The following is a 15,383-nucleotide window of genomic DNA, read 5'->3' as shown; positions in this document are numbered from 1 at the left end:
TTTGTGGCCGGGAAATTTTTCTGGGCTGTTGACTGTCGGCCGGAAAGTTATATGGATGAGGAGTCGGTTATTCAAAAACATGGTGTTCGATGGAGATAGAACGAGTTTACAGTCAACTATAAACCGATCAGATGAGAATGATGCAATCATACCAGGTTGTATTATTTAGGAACAATTTCTTTCAGCGTAGTTTGCCACTAACAACAAAAAATTAACAATAAATCCTTCAATTGAAACAAAACATTACTGGAGATGAATTGATAAAAATAACGAAACTCTTGTTAAAATCTCTATAACTTTTGAATCATTTCATTACCCTTCTGGCACATTATACTCCCCAGCTCTTTGAATAGAGCGATAATATTCCAATTATAATATAAAATGATAAACGCAGACTTGACCAAAAATAAATATGTTTCATACAATCCGACCGAATATTTAAATCGGAAGAACACATCATGATATGGGCATTCTTCATGAGTGGAGTGCGAATTCCGCTATGGTATTTCGAATTATTGTTCATATATGGTGTTCATGTCCAATTTCACCTGCTTAATATCAATACTTGCGGAATTGGCATATTTTCCGGGAGTTTATTTGGATCCCCTTCGGCAATTTCTTGGAGAATTTTGAAATTTCGAAACTTCTTAGGCAGTTTCTTTTGAAGTTTATTTGTCATTAATTCAATTACATCAGCAAATCCTTTCAATTTTTTTACGGTGGTTCCTTTGCCAATGATTTAGTTGGCAGTCAAGCATTTTTTAATCTTGCCAGGAATGCTTTTGGTATTTTTTTCTCCAATAACTCTGCTGGCAATTCCTTAGGGAATTCCTTTGGAAATGCCTTTGGTGATTCACTTGACAATGCTACCGTGTGCAGCATCCCAAGCAGCACATAATTCACATTGGTGTGTTAACAGCGCAGGTTTTTGGTATCGCCAAAATAACAGCCTGTTTCATCATCTACCTGAGGGAAAAGGAAGGAAAAAGGATTTGGATGGGGATAGGGACAGGTAGGGAAATAGGAAAAATACCCTGGAAGAGGGTACTAACGCAAAAGCGTACCACAATGGGCTCAAACAGCGCCCTGAAAAGGGCACTGTAATAACGCATAAAGCGAAAGAGAGCCTATAGCTAAAGAGGTAAAGACCGCAGTGGGTTAAGATCAACAGAATAACCTGAAGATTCAGGTTTCTGAAGTCAGTTTCACTTAATAAGTGTTTACCGAATACTCGGAAACGCAGTTGCGCAAAAACTGGACAGTTACATATCAAATGATACGAAGTTGCATATTCGGATTCACAGCTATCACATGCAAATGAATCAGTTTGCTGAATATTCGCCATGTGATAGCTGAGTCGGCAGTGGCCAGTCAATGCTTTGACCAGAATGCTGCAATTCTGCTTTGACAGATTTGTAAGATACTTCGCCACCCTTGGAGATGGCTCAGTACAATACAATTTGGTTTGACGACATGACTCCAAACTATTCCAGTATTGTCTGTGTTGAGTGGCAGCCCAGGTGTGAATCTGAAGCTTTACCCAACACTTATCGGATATCGGAATAGCTGGCTCAGGGCCAATGAAGTCATGTGATGCTCCAGTGCGAGCTAACTCATAAGCCAATTCATTTCCAGCGATAGAAGAATGGCCAGGCACCCATACAAGGTGAACAGCGTTAGCTGAATTCAGCTCGTCGATTTGAGTTCGACAAGCGATAACTACCTTCGACCAGGAGTTGGCCGAAGCAAGTGCTTTAATAGCAGCCTGGCTATCTGAACAGAAGTATATTACTTTGCCCATTACGTGCTGCTGAAGTGCTGATTGCACTCCGCACATAAGAGCAAAGATTTCGGCCTGAAAAACGGTGCAGTGTCTACCAACCCAAGTAACAATTTTAATTTTATCAAGGTTTTTTAGCGATTCAAAAATCCTAAACATAAAACCATTGATGCCGACTTGAAAATACTCTCGAGTTCTTGTATGCCTCAATAAGCCCACGTTCTGGCTAGTTGGCCCAGTCTTATTAGGGTCTACAGGACTTCGTATGCAAACCGTCTTAGGATTTCGGGTTGTATCATAGTTTTATCAACCTTCTAAATAAAACCATCTTCTGACTTGTCAAATAACACTAGTTTACAGCATTTTTGAACTCGGTAAGCTGATGATCATTTTTGATGTAGAATCATGCCCTGAGTTCGAAAGCGTGAAGGAAAAAAATTACAGTAGAGCGGAATTTTTTTCGACTTTCCATACAAGGTTGATGATTTGAAATCGATTTTTGTTCTATTTTTAAGCAAAGTCGCTCACTTCACATATCTCATTCTCCGTTATCAATGCTCCGATTGAGCTAATTTTTTTACTGTAACTTGCCCACATATGACATGTCAAATAAACGTTGAGAAATATTTTTTTAATGGTTTTTTTCTTATTGAAAAAAATACATTTCTTCAAATATTTTTGGAAATTTTGCTAAAATTTAAGGAGATCGTCCCCAAAACTCGCCAATATATTGAATTTCATCAATCTGACGCTAAACCTGCATTCAAATGTTCGAATGGTATTATATTCAGCTTTAAATTTATGGATAAAGATTCAAAATTTGTTGAACAAAACGCACGATGTTTGAATTTTATCAAATTCCATATTTTAAAAAGTTGTAAAACTCGATATTAAGCTCAAACTCAAAAACTGTTCTACTTAAAATTTTTTGAAGCTCGGTTTCGAAATCAGTGCTAAATTGTGCTTCAAAAATTTTGGTCGTTGATAGAAGTTCACGACTTTCATTTTATTTTGTAAACTAGTGTAATTGTTTTGATTATTTTTCACTCTCAATGTTCGATCGTCAGAATAAATTATGCTTGGTTGTTTATCCAGCCATCAATTGGAAAGATGCAGATATGGAAATCAGATTTGTTTTCCTATTTAATACGTGTCAGGAGACATGCCACGGAAAATTTGTGGTGAATGTGACTGTGATAATGACAAAAACTAAGTGCGCCACACAAACTATGCATAATTTGGGAGTTAAATGCAATTTAATTCACTCGGTGGAATAGGGTGCAAAAAGGTTTTTTCAACACAGCGTGTAATTATGTAATTTTTCTGACAAAATAAAATGACGGAAACGTGTTGTATGGTTTAATTTGATCTTCTGTACGTGAAATCATAAAATTGAGTAATAATTTTTCTGTATTTACATGAACAGGCGACATATTTTTCTGATAAAACTCTGTATTCCTGATGATTCCTCCAATAGGGCTAACCCTCCTGAGGTAGTCATAACTGAGCTCATGATAGAACTAGCGGTTTTATCACAGTATTTTCTTGGTTTATGTTACGGCAACGAAATCTTTTGTTGGTTTTATTCATTGCCTCACAGTTTTGTGTATTTGTTTACAAAAAAATCCCTCCGACAACAACCGCAAATGCAAGCTTTATTGAAATGGTATATAATAAGTGATAAAACCAATTCATGTCTACTTGCAAGTCTTAAATTGAAGATGTTTATAGCAGAAGTTATATGATAGTTTTATGGAACGCCAAAGCTTCAAAGTAAAAACTACCACATAAAACTAATTTAGAACAACTAGCTTTTTGACATGCTCGTATAAAACCAGGATAAAACATGAATAAACCTTCAAGGCATGCTGATTGTTACTTGGGATGTTAGGTAGTCGTCGGCAGAACCATAAGTAAGAAAACCGCTATTATTGAGTTGCCTCAATAGCGTATCTGCTACGAGATTCCACAAAAGCGGTGATAAGACTCCCCCTTGGGGCCATCCACAAACACTCAATTTCCTAATCCCTGCTAGACGCAATGTCGAGAAGAGATATCGGTTTTTGAACATTTGGTGAATCCAATTGGAAATCATTAGAGATATACCATGACTCCGTGCGGCTTCCAATATGGCATCGAAAGGCACGTTGTATATCTAAGAAAATACCCAGACAAGACTGCTTTTGAGCGAATGCTTTCTCGATATCGTAAACAACCTTGTGTAAAAGAGTCACAGTGGACTTACCAGATTGGTAGGCATGTTGGTTCACATGAAGAGGCACGTTGGCCAGATGAACATCACGGATGTGATGATCCACAATGCGTTCTAAGCATTTCAGAAGAAAAGAGGTCAAACTGATAGGTCTGAAACTCCTTGCTTCTTCATACGACGCACGACCCACTTTTGGAATAAACTTTACAGTAATATCCCGCCAGGATTTGGGAATATACCCTGTAGCAAAACTGCAAACAAGTAGTTTTTTCAAAACATGTTTGAAATAATCAAATCCCTTCTGAAGCAAAATAGGATAAATCCCATCTGCCCCAGGAGATTTGAGAGGAGCAAAGCTGCCCACTCAATCGATTCTACAGTTACAATACTCCGAGCGAAAGCTAAAGAATCATAACTAAGGACTGTTCAATTTATAAAACGGACAACTTTACAAGGCTATAAAGAAAAGACGCCTAGTTCAAATTTAACCACCCTTGCTTCGTTTTTCAGTACATCATCTATCATTATGGTAATCATTTTTAAATCGAATAAAAATAGTTTTATTTTATAGAAAATCGGCCAGATGTAAAATGAGATGAAATTTTTGATTGCTGAAAATTTTAAAAATAAATAAAATTACTGTCCACATATGGTATATCGTTTTTAATATCAGAAAACTAAGTGTCATGCTGCAGCAGCATGAGGAATAAACATTCTGTCGAAATTTAAACTGAATTAGAAAATTAGTTGTTGAGATATCAAAGTCTCAAGTCAGATTCAATTTTTTGAATAAAATTCAATTGTTAAGCAAAAAGGGCATGAAAATATTAAATTAACAATTATTTCATGCATTCAGTCGAAAGTAGGAATAATGTGGTTTCAAATGCAGAAAACCGCTTTTTAATAGCATTGCTGGTTTGGCTACTGTGCACCATTACAGGTACAGTAATCAAAACAGTTTCGTTCTTTGAAGGTTCTTCCAAATAACAATGCAACCTTATGCAAAATTTAGCATAACAATGATGTTGGGAATGAAAACTTTACATCTAATTATTATTAAATAAGCCGGGCAGTAGCATAGGACCAACTTTGTTGAAAATAAATAATAACAAGACTCGCTAGAGTCGAAAAACTGCATCAATAGAGCAAAAACTATGCAGTTTTTAACTATGACCATCTTTATGGATTCAATCTTTGATGAAGAATGCAATTTAAAGTAAATTTTTCTTCTGTATCATTCAGAAAGCAATATTCTACTACTCTGGACAAATTTTCAGCCGAATCCGTTGTTCTTTTGCAACACAGGACTGAAATAAACATTTTTTAATAAATACTATGAAAACAAGGCAACTCACTATATCAAGCTGGAGGCTGCCTTGTGCATTATTACTGAGCAACTATTGAGCTTTATCTTCAGTAGAATAGTATGAGATTGCAATACATTGGAAACTTCGTGAAAATGTGCATGTTAAATATGTGGAAAATTATGTCGAATTTTGAGAAATGGGTTTTTATTGATGTTTTACAAAAACCGCTTCAATTGCACAATAAAGAACATTTTACTCAATGTTATATTTTTCCTACATTTGAAAATAGCTATAGAAAGTTATGCAAAAAACTGATAATGATTTTATTGAAAAATAAAAAAGATATCGCACAAGCAAGTTGTCCGTTTTATAAATTGAACAGTCCTTACAAGAAAAGACATCAGGTTCATCCGAAGATGTAATATCCACACATCCAGGGAAGTGTGTGCTGAATAAGCATTCCAGAACTTCCTCATCAGAGGAAGTCAGATCGCCATTTGGCAAACGAAGTTCGTTCACCCGGAAATCCTTAGATTTCGCAAGGATTTTGTTTAACCGACTAACTTCACTCAAGCTGGAAACATTTGTACAAAGGTTTTTCCAGCCGGATCGTTCAGCAGACCGAAGAGCTTTCTGGTAGGCCTTGCGAGCCGACCTGAAAGCCTCCGATCCAGCCGAACGTCGTCTGTTCCAACTCTTTCTACATTGTTTCCTGAGCTTCGCCAGATCAGAGTTCCACCAAGGGGTTCCTCTTGTGATCTTCACAGACCGTAGAGGACATGCTTCTTCAAAAGCTTCCATGATGAAGGTCGTTGTAGTATCAACGGCATCATCTAAATCACTTGTAGTGTCAATGGATGGTGAGTATCCATGAAAATTGGTCGCAACCAAATCAGTAAAAAGATCCCAGTTTGTTGACCGAGGATTCCTGAAACGCAATGTTTGCGAAGTAACATTTAAATGTTCAAAAAAGATATAGCTATGGTCAGATAAAGATTCTTCATCTGACACATGCCAATTGGTCAGCTCGTGACTAATTCTGCTAGAGCAAAGCGTTATATCTAACACTTCCTCTCTAGCAGATACCATGAAGGTTGGGCGGTTGCCTATGTTAAGTAGTGCAAGATCTCTACTTAAGTACTCCATCACTGGAGCCTCTGGAGGCTCTCAAGTACAGCCTTTTGAAGAACAGTATGCGATGACTTGTTTGAAAGCATCCGTAGGGGATGGTTCATCATGCGGTTAATAAACCGAACAATATACGTATTTCCTGTTGAGGTTTCCTACAGAAACATCAATTGTGATAGCACATACATCTCTGGTGGTTAGTTCAGAGATGAGTGTAGCAACTATTGCGTTGTTGACAAGCACACAGGCTCGAGGCATGACACGCAAGTTTGCCATTTCGTGTTTACTGAAAGTAGCAAAAACCGGGTTCACAAGGTTTCCTAGATAGAAATTTCCCTTACGAAAGTAAGGTTCTTGTACCAAGGCCACTTGAGCTGTACCATTTTGCATAAGTCAGCTAAGATTGATCGTTGCTGTTCTTTTATGCTGAAGATTGATCTGAGCTATCCTAACCGTAGCCACTACCCAAACTAGGTAAGATTAAACTCTTCGCAACAACAACAACAACAACAAAGAACAGCAACAATAAAACCAAATCGGTATCGATTGTAAACGCCAAAGGCGAGGATACACACAATACACTGTGTAAATCGCATAATGCGAAACCATATTGGTGAAAAATTCAAACTAATCTAAGTTTGCTAAAACTTTTCGCACTACATTCTGAACTTATCATCATTGAAAGTTTTGTAATTCCATCAGAAATCTAAGATATTAATTAAATTTTGTGAAATAATTTCAATTTACCCGGAATCATCAAAGTATTGCAACAGTTTTACTGTTTTTGATTGCTTTAGTTGTAGAAATTTATCATATATGTTTACCTTGTGCGATAAACAGATATGATATTTGAAATCTAACAAATTTTAAGGAAACATGATACTGAAAATTCTTCTCTATTTTGAATTTAATTTTTTAACTAAAAGTTTTTCTAAAATAACGAAAATTCTCTGTAACGAAATGCTGGTGCGCCACGACATTTTTGAACATTTCAAAAGGCGAAGCGATATCAAAACGTTTGGGGACCTCTGTTGTAAATCATCATATAACTGTGCTTTGTATTGCTTTTTTGAGTGAGCCCTGTTGTTTTTTTGTATCCATCTATATATATAAAAATTCAGTGGCATACGTGGGACCGCGCATAACTTGTGAACGGATGGTCCGATTTGGGTCGTCTAAGTTTTGTTCTGTTAGTTTTCACCCAAGGAAGGTTTATGAGGCAAAAAAATGGGAAAATTGAGAGTTTTTGAAAATCATTTTAAACGGGGACTTGGGCTTGGCTAGGGGACTTGAAACGTCAAAAAACGCAGTAGGCAAGACAAAGTTTGCGGGGTTCAGCTAGTAGTTTAATAAAGATTCAAAATATATTCAAATTTTGGGAAAATTTAGTCTTTTTTTCAAAAATAATCTTGAGTATTTCCCATAAATTTAAATAACTATTCATGAAACCACCACTCTTGATTGGCCGCGAAAAAACATAAATATAAATCTTAAAATCAAACGATTGCTACGTAATTGATTGTATTTGGACATTTCCGACTAAACTATTTTTGAAAAACCTACAAGCAACTATATTACTCACTCAAGTTCTTACACTGAAGATTTACTTTTTCAATCTTTATGTTCAGTCAGAGTGGACAAAGTACAACAGTTCAGCTCGTGGTACACAGTTTTGTAACCACTGATCTAGTCGTTTTTGAATGTGGTACGAAATTTTCAATTTACTCACGAATTTTCAAGAAAATTTTAAACTTATCTTTACGCATTGTAACATTAGTAATGATGCTATTTACCATTATATCGCTCCCCTTAATGCTAGGTAACTTGTTTGGCGTAATTTCGAGAGTTTTGTTTATCTCTGAACATACACCATAAGGGGCTGTCCATAAACCACGTGGTCATGAGGGGGGGGGGGCGGTTGGTTTCGGCCAATGACCATTTTGTATGGACAAATAAAAATGTTTGTATGGACTAATGATCACGCGGGGGGGGGGGGGGGGGTTGAAAAGTCCCAAAAAATGACCACGTGGTTTATGGACAGCCCCTAATAAACAAAAGATTATCCATTGAAACTACGAAAACACATAATTATTTATCTTTTAAGACCATCAAAGTGTTTGTTTTATACCAGGATTAGTTTTACCAGCCATTTGAATCCGCATTTCCCAAAAACGAGTTACCTAGTTCTAGCATTACCCGAGCAGGAACGAATAACTCACACATAACTGCAGCATACCAAAGTCAGGTGTCATACCAAAACGAGGTATTGGTCGGTTACCCAGGTGTTGAAAATAACTTATTTTGGTATTTTGTAGGTATTGACATAATACCTCAACGATTTATTGATTTGGTGTTGAGGACTGCTTGAGGTATTATTCGATTATGGAAAAATCGTCGGTTATTATTTAGGTATTCCCATACCTGATGTCATTATTCACGTGTTATGCACAGAATATGCACCAGTTATTATTTTAAGTATTTTACCTCTTATGCAGGGCTTCTTAATACCTCATTCAGGTTGTAGGTATTCGGTTTTCCATACCTGAGTTTGGTATTCTTCAGCTATTTTCTCCTGCTCGGGTAAGGGGGAAATATACATACATACTTCTATTAATATCATACATAGGATTCAGTTGAGCTACATCGGTCAAAAAGACGTTGCTTTGGTATCAACACTCGTGAAAATTGACCATATCCTCAAACCACAGAAGACGCAGAAGGTGCCAATATGCGAAATATTAACTCAACCAATAATTTGAAACAAGCCCTTTCTTGGCTGCGGGTCAGACCCTGAATTGATGGGCCGTTCCCAAAGAGTTAAACCCAGGAGGAAATTTAGCATGAGTGACGACAGTGCAGTGTGTGTGTGTATCTGTGAACCAACATCGTTGCTGACAACGACCATTTCGGAAAATGTCGTTAAATTAGATGCCGTAAAAAAATTCCCATAACGTCTTTTCGCGCTCCGCTTCGCGAACATGTGCGCGTAAGGGATTATGTCGCAGGTCACTCAGGGATGGAGCTTTATGGCAGTCAACAGTCGCCACTCCGCAAAGGTGTTTGGGTTTTAGTCAGCTCGCATTCTTGCGCATTGACGTTTGTTGTGGTTGTTGGAATGAATGTCTCAAAAAACGGACTCCCTGGCGAATCCATGCTTTTTTAGCTTCGCTTCGTTAAACGGTTGAATTTGGACCGTCGTCAGGTCTGTCGGTTGACGCCCCTTTGGGGGAGAACCATTCTCATGGGAGACGACGAACGTCATGGCGGTTTATAGATTACAAAGTGGCAACAAATGAACGATCGTAAAAGTGTGAAATGAGATTTTGCGATGACTGCGGTAGGATATTGAAGCTGGGTTAAGGCAATGCAGTAGGTTTAATCTCTTAAGGCTGTCAAACGATAAGATTCTTAACTGTACCTGTTTGTGAAACTCGCTGTTGGATACAACTACTCGGAACAACCTCTTTAATAAAAAAAAATCTCCAGAACCTTACTTGACCTACCTAGTCTGAATGGAATTTAATACAATTTTAAACAAAATGCTGCCCCCTTCAAAAGTAGACCATATTCCATTCATTCTACGCACGTTCTACACACTGACACCCGACCCATCCATTCATCAGCTGCTCAACGGAAAGAACACACAAAACCGCACACAAGTGCTCATACTTGCGCGGTGAATCTGAAAGTGAACGTTACATTCAACATGCTCTTTAGAGAAGCACAAAAAAAGGCAACCGCACCGAGTTCTTTCAACAGGCTTACGTTGAGGCTTCGGTCGGTATTACATTTTCCCACGAGCCAACGCGAGTGAGCTAGCGAGCGAATGAATGAATGAAAAGTGGAGTTGCCTACGCGAGAAAAGAATCTCAAAAATTGCGAGACAGGTACCCGACTAGAACCTGTTAAGAACGCACCGCCCGTCGCGCCGCGCCGGCAGCTTGGGTGGGATCAGATTTCATTTCAACCTGACATTTTGCCCGTTGACGCACCACCATCAGCTGGTATTCGCATCATCATCCTCATCATCATCCTAACATAATCAGAGACGGTTTGTAACGGAAGAGCTGCGCAGCGCCGCACCGCGCGGGGACAACCTCCAGCTCTTTGTGAACCGCGACTCTTTTTGTAGTGGATGTAGGTCACCAGGCTCAATGCTTGGCTCGTCATAGCACAGCAGTAGCAGCGCTCTCTAGGACCTGCTGCGTTCTGGGGCGGCATTCGGATTTGCTGACAGACAGGACCCTTGTGTCAAGTGCGGTTTGGTTTCAACCGAATGATTTGCAAACAACAGCGCTGTGGGAATGTTCTATTTCTCGGAGTTGCGGGGTTGGAATTTGCGGCGTTTTTTTTTGTTGCTAATGACGTTTTCTGTTATTGACACGCCGGTTTTCCGCAAAGGGAATGAACAGAATGGATCAAGTGGTTCCCATAACCAAAACCGATGCCATTGAGCCGTTTAAATAGTTCGTTCAAAACACATAGTTGACCATGAGGTACTAAATTTAGTGTTTATTATTATTTTTTACTTATTTGTTTATTTAGAAGGTTCGGGCACCACATGGGCATAACTGAGCTAAAATCATTTGGTTTTACATTGATTTTACATTTTATTACTGCCTTAATACTATGTTAGTTTGGGAAGCCGAAGTATTCGGGGCTGTTTCGAGGTTGAGGATTAAAAAAAATATGATAAAAACGGGAAGGAGAGATTTATGGGTTTGAAACTAAATTATTTGCTAACTTATACTAAAAACATTGATGGGACAAATTGTCCAGATCTGTAACGGAACAAATAAGAAAGGACTTTATCGGTAGGCAACGACAAGAAGAGGACAAACGGAAGGGGGACGACGACAGATAGGGGCGAACAACAAAACCAAAAGGCGGACAACGAAAACATGGAACTTACAACATCAAACTCTGACATCAACACGTTTCAAAAATTGATAAATGAGGTTCATGTATTCCAAATCAAGGTCCGCCAACACTTCTCTAACGGGTTTCTGTTGTTTTCCTCGGACCCGGAGAATTTCATGCAGCTCAGATCTGACCTCACGATACTCATTGCATCCCCACACGACATGTTCGATATCCTGGTAAGCCACGCCACAGACACAGAGATTGCTTTCTGAGAGACCAATACGGAAGGTATGTGCGTTCAACGAATAGTGGTTGGACATTAGCCGACACATCACACGAATGAAATCCAAATCTTTGGGATGGTAGACTGCAACCATCTACCCATCTCTCCATCTCTCCATTTGTGTTTCCAGCTGATCAAGGTCTCCTGACGGACCAATGCAAAAACTTCGTCGAAGGCGATTTGACGCTCGTAAATATCGCCTTTGCTAGCGCTCACCTTAGCCAGAGAGTCCGCTTTTTCATTGCCCGGAATCGAGCAATGTGATGGGACCCAAGCTATGGTGATGGTGTATGAGTGTTTGGACAAAGCACTCAAGACTTGGCGTATTCCATTCAGGAGACCGAACAGCCTCCAGAGAGCTTAGAGTGTCGATAAAAATGAAGTAGTGCTCAGGTGGAAGAGTGATAACGTACTCTAAGGTGTAGTATATAGCCGCTAGCTCAGCAACGTATACAGAACAGGGCTTTTGAAGCATGAAGGCAACTCTATGAAAATCGTGGTGGACACCAAAACCAGTCGAATCATTTGTCGTTGAACTATCTGTGAAGAACTGTCTGTCCACGCCTATATGCCCGAACTTACTTGCAAAGATTTGCGGAATACACATGGAACGAAAAGATTCTGGTATTCCATGGACCTCGGCCCATATAGCCGAGGCGGTAAACGCACGGGTATTCAGCATGACCATGCTGAGGGTGACGGGTTCGATTCCCGGTCGGTCCAGGATCTTTTCGTAAAGGAAATTTCCTTGACTTCCTTGGGCATAGAGTATCTTCGTGCCTGCCACACGATATACACATGCAAAACTGGTCATTGGCAGAGGAAGCTCTCAGTTAATAACTGTGGAAGTGCTCATAGAACACTAAGCTGAGAAGCAGGCTTTGTCCCAATGAGGACGTTACGCCAAGAAGAGAGAGAGAGATGGACCTCATCCTTCATAGAGAGATCAAAATCCACAGAGGAGCTGCCGAAGTCTGAGAAGTTGTCACGATTGGTGTTAACCGGAGATGGGCTTACCTCCAGCGTCATGTACCAGTAGTACACACTCATAAAACGAGTTTGAGGATTCTGTTCGAGCAGCTTTTCAAAATGTTCTATGACCAACGGATTCACAACCTCGCATCGGATGAGGAACCGGAACGACAACTCCGCAAAACGGCCTGTCAACGCAAACAGGCTGTACATCAGCAAGTACCTCTAAACTCATTGTGTGAGTCGAGTTCATGCAACCTAACGCGATCCGAAGGCAACGGTACTGAACCCGTTGAAGCTTCAGAAAGTGTGTTTTTGCCGCGGATTGAAAACAAAAACTACCGTATTCTAAAACCGACAGAATGGTTGTTTGGTACAGCCTGATCAGATCTTCTGGATGTGCTTCCCACCATGTTCTGGTAATAGTTCGCATAAAGTTGATTCGCTTTTGGCACTTCTGTATCAGATACATAATATGCTTCCCCCAAGTGGATTTGGAGTAAAACCAGAAGCCGAGATATTGAGAAGACATCCCGGGTAGACGAGAATATCTAAATCATATCTCAAATCGAACACTTTTTGCTGTCATAGCTCGATGTGATTTTGATGAGTTATTCAAAAATCTAATGAATGTCGCACGAGTAGCTTAAAGTGATATGATATATGCTTGTTGAAATAGCTGAAAATTTCTACATAAGAACAAGTTTAGCTCTTCTACACGAAATGGAACACATATACCCATAGAGATGGCTCAATGTTAGTGAAATGCCATGTGTCCCTTTCTGAGCTGTGGAAACGAAGAACCCCATGCTCTTATTTCCATATTATTAACAACAGCGAGCCACAGTTGAGTGGTAAGCATCGTGGCCTGTGATTCCTAAGGTCGTAGGTTCGATGCTGGATGCTGATTTTTTTTTATTTCTTTTTTTTTTAGAAAAAAGTGACAAATCTTGTCTGCTACTGTTTTGATCTTGTAATATCTTAACAAGCTATTATTGAGTAGTTTACCATATTAGATTGTGCTATTATTTCTGCTCTTTTACCTCTTATATCAATCAAACCAATATCAGTTTTTGCTCTTCAGTAATTCAATCAATCATAACTGAATTTGCTATTCATCAGATTTTTCCACCTACTCGGGATGCTATGAATGATTGTCTTACCCATCAGATGGAGCGGAAACTTAGCCGGTTTGTGTTTTTAAGAAAAAACAACCATCTCAGTTTTCTCCGGAGAGAATTCGATTCCCAGCTTGAGAGCCCAAGTAGACAAATTGCCCAAAGTATCCTGTAGCAGTCCTTGCAGATCGACTGATCGATTCTGTTACAGAAACAACACAGTAAAAATTGTAAAGAAGGGGGCTTAGACACAAACCCTAAGGGAGACCCATGTAGCTAATTCGTGAAACTGTCAAGTCACCATGAGCAAAACTCATCTGCTTCTCAAACAGCAAATTATAGAAAAAGTTGTTCAAAATTGGCGACAGGCCACTTTCGTGGAGTTTGCCGGAAAGCACATCGACACAAACTGAATCAAAAGCTCCCTTAACCTTCCAGGACGCGCGTCATCAAACAACCGAAACTGCACCACGCTCGTGCTGTATACGAAAAGCGAGGTTTTTTTTGTAGTGTTGTACTTTTTCCAACAGCGCGCGCTGAAGGGTTAATATCCAAAAACACTGAGCTCATTTGCTGTTTTTGAGCAAAGGCGAGCTGAATTTCTGAAGTAAGCAACGCAAGACAGTCGATCGTCCCTTTGCCTCTGTGGATACCAAATTGTGTATCTGACAACTTGCCATTCGATTCAACCCATTTGTCCAGTCGAAAGAGAATCATCTTCTCCAACACCTTCCGTAGGCAAGACAACATCGCGATTGGACGGTACGAGTTATGATTCGACGCGGGTTTTCCGGTTTTTTTTAATAGATATCATCCTTACTTGCCTCCAACCATCCAGGAACTAATTGAACAAGTTCAACAAGCGTCTCTTAGCGACGTCGGGGAGATTTTTGAGCTTGAAAATTTAGTGTTTATATTAGGACACTTGAAGAAAAGGTATCGTCATCATGTCACTCCATCGAAGAAGCAGCATGCGAATCACACTTTCAACAAACGGTATCACGAGATGACCAAGGCCGACACATCGTTCCGATAAAGCCTGTTGTCCTCACTCTACTCGGCGACAACCGTCGCACCGCTGTACGACGATTTCGGATGGTGGAACAACGTATTGCTCAAAGCCCTCAGTTGTGTCAGCAGTATATCGACTTCATGGATGAGTATAGTTCCCTAGGACATATGCGAAAAGTTAACGACTACGAAACACCGCCTAATCCGAACTATCATCTGCCACATCATGCCGTGCTCCGCGAGGAAAGCACGACAACAAAGGTCCGCGTTGTTTTCGATGCGTCTTGTAAGACCAGCCGAGGACCGTCGTTAAATGACGCACTAATGGTGGGACCGATCGTCCAGGAGGAACTGAGATCGATCATCATGCGCGCAAGAACTCATCCAATCATGCTAATAGCTGATATAAAACAGATGTTTCGTCAGATTTTGGTTGATGAAAGAGACACCCCGCTGCAACGAATCGTATGCCGAACTTCCCCGGACAAGCCTCTAGACACGTATGAGCTTAAGACGGTCACCTATGGGACAGCTTGTGCACCCTTTCTGGCCACAAGAGTCCTGCACAAACTGGCTGAAGATGAACAGGATGGATTCCCAGCGGCTGTGGAAGTACTACGAAAGAACTTCTATGTTGACGACCTTTTTTCCGGGGCGGACAGCGTACAGGATGCCATTGAACTACGAGAACAGCTCGACATGCTTCTGT

The 15,383-nt window shown here is 39.8% G+C and overlaps 1 protein-coding gene across 16 annotated transcripts in view; it reads left to right on the top strand.

Annotated features, from left to right (window-relative positions):
* LOC115253893 (protein muscleblind) overlaps positions 1–15,383 on the top strand; it is a 1,330,915-nt gene that overhangs the window by 728,468 nt on the left and 587,064 nt on the right. The window lies entirely within an intron of this gene.

Source organism: Aedes albopictus, chromosome 3, assembly GCF_035046485.1.
Source record: "Aedes albopictus strain Foshan chromosome 3, AalbF5, whole genome shotgun sequence".
NCBI classification, from domain to species: Eukaryota; Metazoa; Arthropoda; class Insecta; order Diptera; family Culicidae; genus Aedes; species Aedes albopictus.
Note: the sequence above shows the minus strand (reverse complement) of the source record. Positions and strands in the feature narration are given on the sequence as shown.